Raw genomic sequence first — 16,125 nt, forward strand, 5'->3', positions numbered from 1 at the left:
CAAAAAAGACATGCATACATGAATAAGGGTGGTGACTGGTGAGGAAGGAAATGATGAAGGTGAGTGCATTTCCACAAGTCATATTTATGCCACTTTTTGTCTATGAGATAAAATGTGATTTAGTAAGTTTAAAAATTTAAAAGTTTTAACAGAAGAAACCTTTGTTCAAAAGAAAACTAATACAAAGAACAAACGAAATTTGGTCACTGAGTTCAACAAATTGTGCCTACGTCTCCGTCTGCAGAGCGGCGGCAGTACCTTTCTACTATTCAAGCTTAGAGTGTACAGATTACAACTTGTGTTTAAATCTCGGCCTGCTCAAGCGACCTCAATCGTAGTATTTAACTAAATGTTCTAATGTAAAATTGCTTACAGTGCAAGACATGTTCAATAACCATTCATTCTATACTATACGAAAATTACAATTAGGAATTTTAATCAAACTTTAGAAACCATCAAAGTATATGATATGTCATAAAGATGTCATTTCCTCCAAATCTTTGCAACCTTAACACTTAATCTCATTTGCAGGTACTTTACTTGAACAAATGGATGAGGCCTTTTCTTGTGACAATGGGAAGAACCTAAACCTTGCTAAGTTAAGAAACTCAAATGTAAGTTATCATTATCTTGTTAAACTTTTTTCCCTTTTCTACCCCTTCCTTTCCCCTCATGTCACAATTTTGAAGCTTTTTTTTTTTTTTTTTTAAGTTAAAAAAGTATAAATGTACAACCATAAATAATTTTTCATTTGACAAACATATACCAAACAAAACAATTTCTTATGTTTTTTTTCCATAGGATATATAATAGCCTGAATTCAATTGGTTTCTTCTTAATGCAGAATGAGTATAGTAACTTACTGAAAAATAAATAACAATGGCATCTAATTTGAAGAATGCCAGGTTGAAGAAAAGGTGACACCACATTCTTCAGTTGAAACAATATGTGTACAATGTGTTGATGCTACATCTAGAAGTGATTACCGGGAATGTAACTTGTGTTGCAAGCTTCACCGACCAACAAAAAACGACTTACTTGCACGAAAAGTAATAGATAAAAAGAGTTATAGAGTGGAAAGTAATGCAAGCAAACACATATTTTTGGTGTTTCTACTCATTTATGCAAGCATTTTGTTGGTAGCTTGGAAACAACCAACAAGAACAAGGAAATATTATCAACAATTCTTCATGATCCTGTCTTTCCTACGGTCTATCGCTTCCATAAACAACATGTGCAAAGACGAAAAATGAAACTAGATAGATCTGAATCATCTCCTTTTCCTTACTCATCTTCGAAAACAAAATGGAAAGGAAGATTATATTGTGATAATTGATGATTTTGAACATAGTAGTTTGAGAAATTGTGGAAATTTCAGTGACCAAGATATTGAAGCAAATAAAGAATACAAGGCTGCAATAGCAGCATCAACATCAGGTATGTTGACAACATTCTCTCAAACATTGTCTATTATTGATTGCTATTTATACGAGTCTAATCACATAGGAAATAACTCGCATGAATTTTAGTCAATAATAGTGTTGAAAAGAGTTCTAGAGAAAATGTTACTAGTACTTTTCGTATAAATTATTGTCTCACTATTGCAGTTATTGACTTGGTTTATCTAATATGTTGATAGATTCAATATCTAAGCCGGAACCTATCGATAGACTGGAGAATGTGGCTCAAAAAATGGATATTCTAAGTAAGAAATTGAACCATGAGATTCCTCATATTGATGTGGATACCAAATACAAAGATGGATTTAACTATGTATGTGAAATATATACTTGAAATATCTGGACTCACTAGTAACGAGAGCATTTCAGCATGGCATTCTAAAGACACTCCAATTGATCCATCACTATATGAAGAAATGGAAAATGATCCTAATTTTTGTGCTAATAAAGGTGATCAATGTAATCACCATGTATTGTTTGATTTAATTAATGAGACAATGTTGGAAATTTATGGAATGTCGCATTGTTACCCTCCTATAGGGTGTCACATTCTCCATAAAGTTTGGACTCATATGAGTAAGTCATTGTGTTTGAGATATAAAGTTGGTCAAAAAATAGATGACCATATAACTAGAGATTTCTCATAAAGTGATGGTTGGTTTAATGTTCAATTTTATGGTGAAGATGTTGGTTTAGAGGTGGAAGACATGATTTTTCCGGATCTATTAGTGGAAATAATGCAGGACTTAACTTGTTTATGAGAATGATGTTGAAATATTAATGTGAATTTTCTCTTAATTATGTACATTTCATTTTTTACCCCATTATTTTTATTGTTAATTTAGAGGTAATGTATCTACTTAGCTATAACTAGTTTTTGTTGAAAAATCAATTAATGCTACAAATGCAGGAACCTCTCAAGTGGTGCATGATGCAAAAGTAGTGAATAATATTATAACAAATATGAATTTGATAAAATCTACAATTTGATTGAAATTTTATATCATATTAATCATTTATAATTTTTTTTATATTGAAAATCATTTTATATGTTATTGAGACCCATCAAAATTAATAGTACTCAATAAAAATCCATAAAACCGTTAATCTTGATGAGTTTCAATAACATATCAAATGATTTTCAATTTCTTTTAAGAAAAAGTTATGGATGATCTATATGATATAAACTTTATTCCGACGATGAATTTTATAAAATTTATATTCGTTATAATATTATTTACTACTTGTCCACCATGCACCACTTGAATGGTTTGTACATATTATTAGACAAAGTCTATAAGGTGAGTTATCTTTGCCCCTCATAATTGAGTTTTCTCCATTTACATAAATCAATACGAAGAACACTAACAAATTGATTAAAGTGTCTGATTCTCTTCCTATTTAAGCTGGTTGTCACTCGGTATCCTAATTAATTTATCATTTAGTATCATGTTTGTCCTAAATATTTTCACAAGCTATATTTTATAAGCTATTAGAAGAGAAATAAAATAGTATCTTGTTTTAATCCATATAGATAATGTTATCAGGATCGGGAAACCAATTAATAGCGTTTTTTAATGCTAATAAATATAAAGCCCGTCTAGCTCAGTTGGTAGAGCGCAAGGCTCTTAACCTTGTGGTCGTGGGTTCGAGCCCCACGGTGGGCGATATTTTTGTATTTTTTTCAATTAATTTGTGTATCACGAATTGAATAACAATAATGATATTCATCAAGCCCAAATATGATTACGAAGGATAATAATTTAATTCAAACAGCAACTGCTTAATTTTTTTTTTGGAATTTTAAAGACATTGCGATTTTTATTATATTTTTATAATCTCCTACTATTTCGATATTACACTTGTGAAATTACTTTATGACTTTTTTTATAAGAAAAGTGCTACCAAGATTATGTTGTCAAAAAGAAAAAGATAAATCGTAATTTTCTTAATCTCATGCAAAAAATGAATTTCATTCACTAAATTTCTTATCATGAATCATGAAACTAATTAACCTCTATGAAAAACTTCAAATTCATGAAATTTGTTTTCGATCATAATACTATAGATCTGCTTTTTAATTGAATATTCAGCATCATCAACAAATTTTGAAGGCACAAAAGAAAGGGAAAAAAAGTATTTTGAGAATGATTTTATTGAATAAGATTAAATTAATTATTATTTGGATAAAAGTATATAAAGAAATTTGAAATTAATGATATAGACTTGAACCAAACAAGTATTAATAATGAGGCTTGATCATCCTTTTTTAATCAAAAAAGTTAAAGTGAAACAAAAGATGAAGGCCTGATCATCCTTGAATTGAAATACAAAGAAATATAAGTGTTGCCAATACATTCTCTAACACAGTCATCTCAATACATTTTCTTTTATTGATTGATATTAAAAAGGACTCACATAAATACCATGAAACTCAAGTTTCAAACAAATAGAAAATAATGTGTTGACAACACATTCTCTCCTTATTTTTGTGTGGCAAGCAAATCACTTATCTAGGCTCATTAGTCATTAGAAATTGATTCAATGCATAAGTTAAGACACGAAGTTGTTAAGTTTGGTGATTTATAGACTAGATTAGCTATTCACACTGCAATACCCAAAAAAGGGCCATACAAATATTCATTTTTGTAGCAAAGTAGCAATTAATCAAGGATCGATTAGATTGTTCAACTGATTTCAGCTAAGAGTTAAAGGATCGAGGTCCAAGTTCTGATGAAGGAGAACAAAATAATAACATTAAGAACTAAATTACTAACTTAGTTTGTTTCAGGAAGAAAAAATGGAGGATCAACTATACCACCCTATCTTTTTTATCTTTGCTCCTAGAAAGTTGAACTTAGCTTCATTGATGCGCATGTAACCACTCTAAAAAAAGAACAACAAGCATTTCTAATTATTTTAAAAATAACTATTTTCATTTTATAATAAAATAATAATAAAAATATTATATATATTTTTTTTTGACAAAAAAACATTATATATATTATTAAATAATAACATGGTGGTTGGGGGCGCCGGCCGCAAAAGTGCCGCCACTGGCCCTCATACCAACCACTATTGGTCTGCCACCGATCACCGAAAAATCATCATTCACATCGCGCTGCATCGGAGCTCCGCCGCACCGGTCACTGATGGTCCGGCGTTGACCGCCTCATTGACCACCGGTCCTCCTCAACCAGTTTTAAAATATATATTTATTAAATTATATAAATAAATAAATTCTGTTTATATGATTTAAATAAATATACAGTGTTAATTGTTATTAGGAATTTAGTATGGTGTAGATAGAAAACGTTTTGGACTTAGTAAAAAAACTTTGGGCCTAATTTTTTTGTTTGAGCCTAGTTAAAAATTGTTTTGGGCTAATTATACACAAATTCAATTATAAAATGAAATAAAATTCTGTTTTTAAAATAATTAAAAAAATATGTTTTTTTAATCAATTATTACTAATTATATTTTAATTTATTTTTAAAATCATATATTTTAATAGATGAATCGGATTGATATCCATCGATTTAAGATATTATAATGGATGGATTGGATGGATTATTTGTTAAATGGATGGATTTAATTGGATATTTTAAAGAAAATATTAGTGGATTCTAATGGATTAATGGATTACTTTGATATATCCATTAACATCTAAATCCAAATCCATCAATTTTAACACCCCTAGTTATTACTAATACTAGTTAGTAGGATAGTTAGATGAATTTTTTATTTTTTAAAACCTAAAAAAGTTAAATATGATTGAAATTGAAATAAATTAAGAGTATAAAATTGTACAAAAAAAAAAAAGAGTATATTAATAATATACATATAATTAATTCTATACGTATTGACAAACAAATATTTTAAATTTGATATTTAAAAGGAGAGTGAATAATAATATACTATGTAGTTATATAAAAACTAGTTTAAAGACTCGTGCATTCGTACTGGTCCATTAACTTTTATTCGATATCTAAGTTTGTCAATATATTAAGGTAAAAACTTTATTTAGAATTAAATATTTAAAAAATTATATAATATTGTTAAAAGATAAAGGGATATTATTGTGATTTTCTTATAATATTGTTAAAAGAAAATGTATTTTTATAGCTAGTTCAAGTTTTTAATTTTTGTCCACCTGGTATTGAACACACTATCTGGAATGAAATGAATTAATTTTATTTGAGTAAAAAAAAAGATAAAGGGGAATTATTTTATTTTTCCTTATAAACTTATTTATTCAATTTTTTATGTTTTAGTGATAAATAATGGTCTCGTGTATATTTCTAATAAAAAATTATAAATTTTATTAAGAATATTAATGGTAATTTAGTAAGTTTGATACTAATTAACTTTATTATATTATTATTAGTGGTTATTAGTAAACTTTTTATATTTTTGAAACAAAACTTTTTGGTGAAGATTTTAGTAGTAAACTTGGTAGTAATATTGTTTATGTTTCTTTTCTTTTTTTATAAAAAATATTTTTTATGTTTTTTTTTTATAGAGTATTTTTTTTGGTTATTTATATATTCTTATTTTTATGCGATTTCTTCTTATTTTTTCTATATACTTTCATTCTATAATTTTTTTTATCGACTAAACTTTCTATAATGTTTTTATTATTTTTTTTTGTGCCTATTTTTATACGTATAGATCGTTCTGTTTTGTTTCTATCGATAATTTGTTTTGTTTCTGTCATTTTTTTTATATTTTTTTTAGTGAAATTACAATGAAGGATATAACTTGCAACATGGTTAAATGTAATAAGAATAAATTAGTAACTTTGATGGTAATCGATTTTTTTTTTTTTTTTTTGGTAGAGAAAGAGGGCCGAAGCCCAAAAAGAAAAAGAAAACTATATGGTTACACGAATGTTCCTAGGCATGCAAGCCTCAGAAATGTCATCAAAAAGGAGATTTGAGATCCCACTAGGAGGAGTCTCCATTACATGAATTTGGAAAGAATTTATAGAAAAGCTCAAATTAGCCAGCCAATCAGCACTTCTATTTCCCTCCCGCCATGTATGTTTGAACTGCACTTGCCAATTCAACTTCAAAAGCTCTTGAATGCGACACACCAAAATAGGCGGTTTACCATTGATTTTCACGTTCCCCATTATCATGTCTACCAAGATTTTTGAGTCACTTTCCACCTGAAGGTGGTGAAAACCATTTCTCCATGCGAGCTGCATACCCAAGTACATCCCCCACATCTCAGCACTAAGAGCATCACAAGTTCCAATTTTGCGAGAGTACCCTGTTAGCCATCTTCCATTAGAGTCACGCAAGAGACCACCGCACCCAGCTAGCTCTAGAGTATCCTTATATGCTCCGTCACAATTAAGTTTAACCCACCCTTCTTGAGGTTTTTTCCAGCCTATGAAAACGGTGTTTCCATGGCTAATATTCATAGAATGGTGGTTACAATTGTCTATGTCATCAACCATTTTAAGGATAGTGTAGGTTGGATTGGATGGACGCTGAAAATCATCCTCAAAAATGGATTTGTTCCTCCATGTCCATATGTGCCAACAAGCCACTAAAAAGGTAGTTGTCCATTTCCTCTTTTGAATTCCTTTTAGCTGGTTGTTGATATTCTTGAAGATCCAATCCCTGCAATTAAAGGAGAAGAAATTAGTAATTTGATTGGAAGGGACCAACCTAATCCAAATTTGGATTGCTTTGGGGCAGTCACGTAAGACATGAAGAGTGGTTTCATTGTCTCTATTGCACTCGGAGCACGTGGGGGAAATACCAACACCCCATTTGCTCCTACGATAATTAGTGAGCAGACGCTCATGAGCAGCTATCCACATGAAAGTTTGAATTCTATAAGGTCCTTTCCAGCCCCACAAGGCCTTCCAGTCTCCCTCAATGGTTTGACCCCTAGCACTCTGAGAAACATAGGCACTCTGAACCGTAAAATCCCTAGTGGTAGTTCCTCCCCACCCAATACTAGTAAGTAATCGATTTTAATATATTAGTAAGTAATAGATGAGTCGGAGTGATTTTTAACATGATTATGTGAATGAATTGAGATGAAACAAAAAGGCATATATTATTATAGTATAAAAGTAGAAATATGAAAACCATACTTTAAAATTGTTCCACCTTTTTATTGTTTAAATTAGTAAGCCATAACTGGCACATATATGATCCATCAATATCTTTGAGCAGCAATCTCCCCCAATTGATTCATGCAAGTAGAACATCCAACAACGAAGGAGACACGAGTAAAATGGAGTGCAGAGAGGGGGGACTCTGCAATTTTCATGAGTACTATCCAATCAATGAGGTGCCCCGCACTGTCATAACTTTAGAGCTCTCCACGTGCTATGGTTTTTGAAAAGTAAGATATCATGATATGATATTGCGAGATATGTATTTGTAAAGTAGAGACAATTCTTATTTTACAAGTCGATTTTGTAAAGTTGAGTTAAGTTCATCTTTTGATTTTATAAAGATGGTATCATTGTCTTCTCTATCATCTGCTGGACCGCTTGCTATCAAGTTTCTGATCAATTGTAACATGCTTGAGTTAGATTGCTCTCGATTTTAAGAGATATTACTAAGCATAACAACAAGCAATAGCAATGAATGAATTATGAACACTATACCATATAGTGTTGTGTTGGCATGCATTGTTTTTGAGTATAGTAAAGAAATAATTATATGTTGCATAGAAAAGAAAGAGGGTCCACACACCCCTCATCTCATCACATAATGCATCTTCATCGACATGATATATAACAATGAAAATATAGGACCCAGTTATTAATGAAGGAAAATGATGTGTGGGTCCCACTGAGTTGGGGATTTGGGAGCTGAAAGTGGTGTTGCACTGCTCCAATGAAACAATGTGCTAGCATCCTTTTATGATATTCTTCTCTTCTGAATATATAAATAAACAATAAGCTTCCATTGGGATAGACTTTGGGATTTGGACCACATTTGTGCTAATTAAATTATTGCCATGGTGGTATGCTACTAGTATAAGTATAACTCACTAGTTCTATGCGCACAAATGAAGTGGATGTTGTATATAGACAAATTTGTTTATACTATATATATTAGCTCTCATAATTAAATCAAATAAAATATAATAAAATTTATTCATTTAATACTAAAAAGAAATTTATAGAGGTTTGGAACATCTATTTTACTATCTTTATTCATAGATATAGTTTAGTGGGTAGTTACAATGTATAAGAGAGCCAAGGTTTGAACTTCAAAATTTACTATGAAAAAAAAAACAACAACACTTACTATAGTGTAAAATAGTATAGATTTAGGCATTATACCTATATTTTGCCTATTTAAGCCACACATCATCTCACCCCCTCTAGTTTGGTTTCACCATCAACAAAAAATGTAAAATAATTTATGTTTCACCAACATTCACATAAGTATAAGTTAATTTAAGTGTACAAATTAAATTACGTTTGGAGACTAACTATACTATGGCTAAGTTAAAATCAATTCTAGTGAATAACACAATCAAGCACAACAAAATTGATTATCAATCTTTAAAATTAGGGGATTGCAATTTTGACCTATACTCAATGGCTATTGATAAAAAATATCCACCATGGACATGGAAAACTCACACTACGAGTATGGACACAAACACATATTATTAATTACTTACAAAATTGAGTTGCCGGATATAAGTATGAATATTTTATTACTTAAATACACAAAAAGTACAGATGCGATTGCGAGTATTGAAGTTGCTACGCACACGCTTTCTAGTATATTTTTTCAAATTGCATGTAAGAAAACCAATAGTGACATGGCATCCTGCCCCGGCCTACTCATTATCATCCCTATACAAAATGTTGTTGGCCCTCCAAAAGTGATACACTAACTTTTTAATGGAAAATTAACGAGTTTCCCCGCAAGACCCTTATTTAATTATGAATTAATCATTAGCAGTTAGTTAATTTCAGTTTGTAATGTGTATAAGGTGTACAGTCTAACTCTAAAGTATTATGAATGTCAATTTATATATGCAAGTTATGATTTTGAAGGATTGTTCCAATTGAAACCCCCACATACGGGGAGAAAGTCCTTGAGCAATGTATTATTATTTTTTATTTAAATTCTGATAATTATCAACCAATATGTGGTTATGGTAAACTATTTAAACAGAGTGAAAGGAATTAATGTGAAAACTTGTTACATTTTTGTTCAAAGGCAGGAGAGATTGATTTGATAGTGTGAGCAAATTGATGTTGTCGATGGTGCAGGTTGTTACTACCTACAGTAGCAATAGTACTTACTGTTCAAACCTACGTATTTTGTCTTGTTTCGAGACCAATCTCTGAAAATAGGTTGTACAAAATGCTATTGCTCTGGTTTCCATCCTCGTCCCTGTCTTTCTGTGTTGTGTTCTTTTGTTTTTGTTTCTACTCCCGTTCTAGATTAGTTTAAATTTTAGATTTATATTTTAATTTGGACATTTCTTAACCCAATATATTAGCTGTATATCCTTTTCAAAATATTAGTCTTGTGATTGTTAGAGTTGTGGTTTTTAGTGGTCATAGTAGTGGTCAAGTTGGTATTCGGCAATTTTATTTTTTTTTAACTATAAATATATTATTAATAAAAATCAGGTTTATGTACAAGACGAAGAGAGAACAATAAAATAAATGCTACAAAATAGAGACCAGTATTCGATAACAGTGATCGGAGTTGTTGTTCCAGTGGTCGCAATTGTGGTCAAATTGGTAGTCAAAGGTTGATGAAGTGGAGGTCAGAGTGGTAAACCATAGTTGTTAGTGGTAATCGATAGTTAGAGACTATATAGAGTGGTGATTGGAGGTGGTCATTTATAGTGGTGGTTTGTGGTGGTTATCGTTGATCGTAGTGATAGTAGTTGATGGTTGGAGTGGTGACTGATGGTGGTTAAAGTGGTAGTCAATGATAGTCATAACGGTAGTTGGAGTAGTGGTCAGTGATAGATCAAATCCATTTATCGTGGTTTCAATGACTCATAAAGCTTCCCTCAATAAGAATATATTTAATTTGACATACAAAAGTTATGAATAATAAATTTGATTACAAATTAATTTAAATTTATAAAAAATTATTTAAAAATTGTATTATAGCAATTTCATACGATATAAGTTTTCGTAAAAATAAAAAGGTTACGTACCTAAAAAGGTTACGCAAGCGTGGAAGATGATTGTTGGGTTGCAAACAAGGCTCTGGTGTGTGGGTGGTGGTGGTTGTTGGAATAAATAAATCCAGCGTCACCCTTAGGATTCGATGAGCTTAACATCCCAACTAATGGCGCTTAGGCGCAGCCTCTTAAATAACTCTATACTATAAGTATATTAAGTTGCGCATTCACTAAAAGCAATTACTTTTGGTGTAGTGGTAAGCGCTTGATCCTACGGTGGTGGGGGTATCACTAATAAGAACATGATTGATTAGGTGAGTTTGCTAAATATGTGCAACCCGAAGAATGAGGGGGGTTGGGGCAAGGGACCTTCAGTTGGTAAATCGTGGTTTGCTTAGTAAGTGGACGTGGAAGGTCATTTCTGAATGGTCAAGTATATGGCGTGGTATCCTTTTGGCTATAGGTGTAGGTACTTGTTAATGTGATCTAAAAGGATATCACGCCAAATACCCACACCTATATTTGTTGATGTGATACTAACATGAAGAATTATTTCAATAATGGAATAAAAAGATCCAAATTAATTTTGGTTCAAATGTATTTTTTTTTGTAGGTGATGACACTGCTGTCTTGTTTTAGTCATATCTTAAGTTCTAAAGGTCCAATTTGCGTGATTCTTGATGCGTTGGAAAGATAAGAGACTCATCTAAGTTTTGTATTGCATATATTTAATCCAAATTTGGTTTTAGTTTCGATTATAAAGGTGCCGCAAGTTCAAGACGGATTATTAGATAGAATTTAAGTTTCATTCATTTTGTAACATTTCAAGCATTTGTAGAAGTTTTTTTTTTTTTTTTTGTCTTTTCAATTGTACTCAGCAAATTAACCTCCTATATAAGTGAGGTGCAAATCATATGAATAAGATATTTGGATTAAAAAATCACTTTGTTTGAATTTTGAGCTTTGCTCTTTGATTATGGATTGAACTGTCTATCAATCTTATCAAGAAAGCACGTTTCTTAGCGATTTTCACTTGGTTAATCATTATTTTTGGATTAGAATTGTGATTGCCTTCATTTCTGTCTATTTCCATCCATTCTCTTTATTTTCCATCGAACATTACCATTTTTTTTTCCTTTATCATTAAAAGAAGAAATGTTAGAGAATGAAATAAAAACTTAAATTATGTCTAATAATTTGTCTTCAACTTGCGGCTCCTTTATAACCGAAATTCAAACCGAATTTGGACTAAATATGTGAAATACAAGATTTAGATGAGTTACTTATCTTTCCAACGCATCAAGAATCATGCAAATAGATGAAAGTCATCACATATGAAACAAGAGATAGATGTCAGTCATCACCTATGAAAATAATACTTTGAACCAAAATTAATTTGGTTCTTTTTATTACATTATTGAAACAAAAAGGTGGTCGGCCGACTCTTTTAATATGGATGAAAGTTATTAATTTTTTTTTGTCAAGTAGTTTAAGGTAGATAATTAGGATGATCGGAGTTCGAATTTCGACTCATCTACATATAGCAATGTCCTGCTAATTGATCAAACCTCACATGATAAAGTTATTAATTTATTATTATGAAATGTACATTATTCGTGCAAATTTCACTTCTAACTTGTTCGCTCGCAATGTATAGCATTTTTCTTAATTTATTGACGTACGATTATTTAATTTCAAAGTCTCAAAGCTTGTAATAATATCTTGTCATATGTTATTTCCTTTCCGTTTGTTGTTATTATTAAAAGCTAGTATTCGTATATACGTTTGAAGTGGATTGATTGCTTGGTTTGGGGTTCTCATTCTCACACAACACAAAATAGGGGATAGCCTCCTTCCCATGAATCTTCCAACAAAGCTATAGTGGGCCAACAAAGCACTTTCCTTTAGGTCTCTAATTTATTTTACTTCATCCAAGTATTTGCTGTTTTATTTTTTTTTAATAATGGAACAAAAATGTGAGATATCACTATCATGCGTTCTTGTACTTAATACTTTGTGTCGTGACAAATGTTTAAAGCTGTAATCAGACTCGACAAATATACTGATTATTAATCTTTTGCATGTGAATCAATTTTTCTACGAAGCTTCATAGTACCAAATTAGGCAAACATTGCTGTAATAAATGGCCAAACTGATCAGACATAAACATTATTAGTAGTTTATCCGTGAGCATAACTCACTTGTATGCAAGGACGAGGTTTGAATTATGATATTCTCATTTATTTATTTTAAAATTTAAAATTTTAATTATTAGATTATTTGGCCAAAAAAATATTGTGGTGCTAGAAAATTCGTGAAACACAAACTAGGTAGGTAGCTTTCGCTAATGAGAGATGAATTTGGGGATTATATCAGATCTGCTAATTAATGGAATTAGTTTTATCTTGATTAGTTTCTTTTTAGAGAAGCATTCTCACACTTGGACCAGACTTAAAACAAGGAGTCTTCTCTTTTCGGGTTAGACTCTATAGAACCAGAACAATAGATTGATTGACTGTGGTCGGGTCAATGAATGTGTAGATATTATGCTGTTGGTGAAATAGAAGCTCTTTAAATAGCCTTTGGCTTACGTAAGATTAGGGTTGGGAACAGGCCAGACCAGACCTTGATAGGCCTGAGCCTGGCCTACGATTTTTCTTCAGGCCTGAGCCTGGCTTGCGGCCTATCAAATGTTATTTTTTTTGGCCTAGCCTGAGCCTTTTAAAAGTCTGGCCTGGCCTTATAGCCTATTTAAAAGCCTGTGTTACATTAAAGCTTCTTTATATAGTCTTTTTAAATAGGCTAAACAGACCTTAAAAAGTTCACATTTGAATTTTTATAATTTCTACAACATTAAGAAAAAGCTAATGATATGATTAACACAATAATTAAAAACTACTAAAATAACAAATACGATTATGACAAAGTCGTCATAATACAAACTGTTTGCTAAGTGTAGTCAGCAACAAGCCAACAACCAAAATATAGGATGAGTTGCTACTTGCTCGAGAGAATGAGAGATGGAATGGAGGTAGGGTTTCTAGTTTTAATTTATATGCGTGAAATATAAAAACAAATATATTTTCTCTGTTTTGTTAAAAAAAAATATTTTCTCTGATATTTTGTATTTATATAAATAATTTTTTTTTATAAGATATAAATAATAATTATTCTAAACAGGCCGGCCTATCAGGCTTCGTCGGCCTTTTTAGAAGCCTAAGCCTGACCTATTTATGTAAACAGACCATTTTCAAAGCCTAAGCCTGACATTTTTAATAACCAGGCCAGGCCAGGCCAGGCTTATACAGGCCGAAGGCCCCTATAGGCCGCCTGAACTATTCCCAACCCTACGTAAGATCTATCTCTTCTCTAATAGCTATTATTTGAAAGAGTTTTCACACTTCAAATCAGAAGTGAGTTTTTTCTTCTTAACTAATATTTTTCATACATACAAGTCAAAAATTGAATCCATAATTACACTTGTTTAGAGAATTCAAATTTCTTAACAGTTATATCAATTCTTTGTTAGCTTTTAACAAAAACTTTTGTCAATAGATACATTAGTAAAAACCTCTAGTTATTCTTGATTTTTTTATGTTACATTTATTTTTGGATTTTGTTATATAAGAGACATTAATAATTTAGGATTGAGATAGTAAGATATGATTCGACTTTATGTTTGGGTTATTTGTTAGACCACAACCGGTAGGTACTTTAACAAGGAATGGCCACACACCACACATATATGTTACATGTATGTATGCTTGATAGAGAGAGAGAGAGCATCTGCAGGTTAATATTACTGGTATTAGTAGTACAGCTATATAGCTTCCACATAGGAGACAGCTTGACGGCTTGGGATTCCAATTTAAATGTTCCCACCCAGCTAGCTAGCTAGATAGTATAAATTAATTTTTTAAAAATATATATTGGAATCTCAATTTTCTTTCATTATTATACAAAAATTCACATACATGATCACTCTATTTTTCAGGAAAAAATTGAGTACAAGACAAAAGGAAAATAATTCATTGCCCCTAAAAATGAATGTTAATAGCTAGCTAGGGCCTGAACACTCCTTTGCTGCCACTACACACTCTGAGACCCCAAACAGACAGCTACTATTTCCGGGTAAATCCAAATTGAGGGGGCCATTTTTCTCTTCTACGCTTTACCATAACTATTGCAGTACCTTTTTTTTTTCACTGCAGTTAATTCCGACCATATCATAAATATAGTAGAACACTCTGTATTTCACACTTCCATTTGTTACTACTACCCAAACATAGCACCTAACCAACAATTCACTATTCATTTTCAATTACTTTTATTTTTTATTTTTTATTATATGTACTCTCTCCGTCTCTAATTATAAGTCCCTAATTATAAGCCTATTTTCAAATTATTAGACACATTTATTACTACTTTTTCAAACATAACTCTACTTTATATTGAAATCCGAAAAGTTAACTACAAATACATTTTTTTACAAGGACAATCTAGTAATTGTAACACTTAAAAAGTACATATTAATTACACTACCAACTTTTTTTTAATATGCGTGAAAAACCTCAATAGAGACTTATAATAAGGGACGAGGGAGTATAAGTTTGGACTCAATGACTTAAATGATTTCAAAGTTTAAATAATTTTTTTTGTAAAAGATATCTTTACATGTAAGTGTAGATCATGAACTAACATCTTTATAAAATGAGTTAACTACATAAAATTAAAGGGGAAACTTAGAAGGAAAAACATAAAATTTATGTTCAATTGTGCCAATGATTATGTTAGGAGGAAACTAGAAAGAAATTTCATATTTTCCATCGTCAATAGATTTTCTCTAATATGTACGTATCATGACACCAATCTAAATTCGGTGCACAAACTGCTGAATTATGTATGGGTGTACACGGGTTGGGGTGGACCGAGTTTGGCTTAACCTATTATTTAAACTGTTCAATATTTATTGTGTTGAGTTGATCATCAAACTCACAATTTCATTATTAAACTCGAACCAAACCAACTCGGTTATTAATGGGTTGGGTTCTTGGGGTGTTCAAAAAAAAATTAGATAGAAAACTCTAAAAAAAAATGTAGTGCAATTTAGTACAATAGTGACACTTTCCCGACATTTAAATAGTATAAAACACACTCATTTAACTTCAAATAAAAATTTATTCATTGTCATAACACTTAATAAATTAAATACTAAAAGCAATTTTCCACAAAAACACATCATTTCCATCAGATCCATATTTGGAAATGTAGCAACAAAAGAAAATTATGGTGCAAATTATTAAGATAATTTTTTTTTATTTAATATAAAATTTGAATGTTGAAATCTCAATGTTCAGATGGTCTAAAGATTCCTAACTGGATGCCAAGTCCAACCACACCCATTCCATCACGACACAAATCCTGTTTAAAATAAAATCATACAGTAACATGTAATAATTAAAAAAAAACACATAACATACACAACAATTCTAAATTTGGTAAAAGTAAAATTAACTTACCCTTG

The 16,125-nt window shown here is 30.9% G+C and overlaps 1 non-coding gene across 1 annotated transcript; it reads left to right on the top strand.

Moving 5' to 3' along the window:
* Positions 1 to 3,054: 3,054 nt before the first annotated feature.
* Positions 3,055 to 3,127, top strand: TRNAK-CUU. Its single transcript has one exon. It is a non-coding gene; the product is annotated as a tRNA-Lys (tRNA).
* The last annotated feature ends 12,998 nt before the right edge of the window (positions 3,128 to 16,125 follow it).

The sequence above is a fragment of the Trifolium pratense genome, linkage group LG5 (assembly GCF_020283565.1).
Source record: "Trifolium pratense cultivar HEN17-A07 linkage group LG5, ARS_RC_1.1, whole genome shotgun sequence".
NCBI classification, from domain to species: Eukaryota; Viridiplantae; Streptophyta; class Magnoliopsida; order Fabales; family Fabaceae; genus Trifolium; species Trifolium pratense.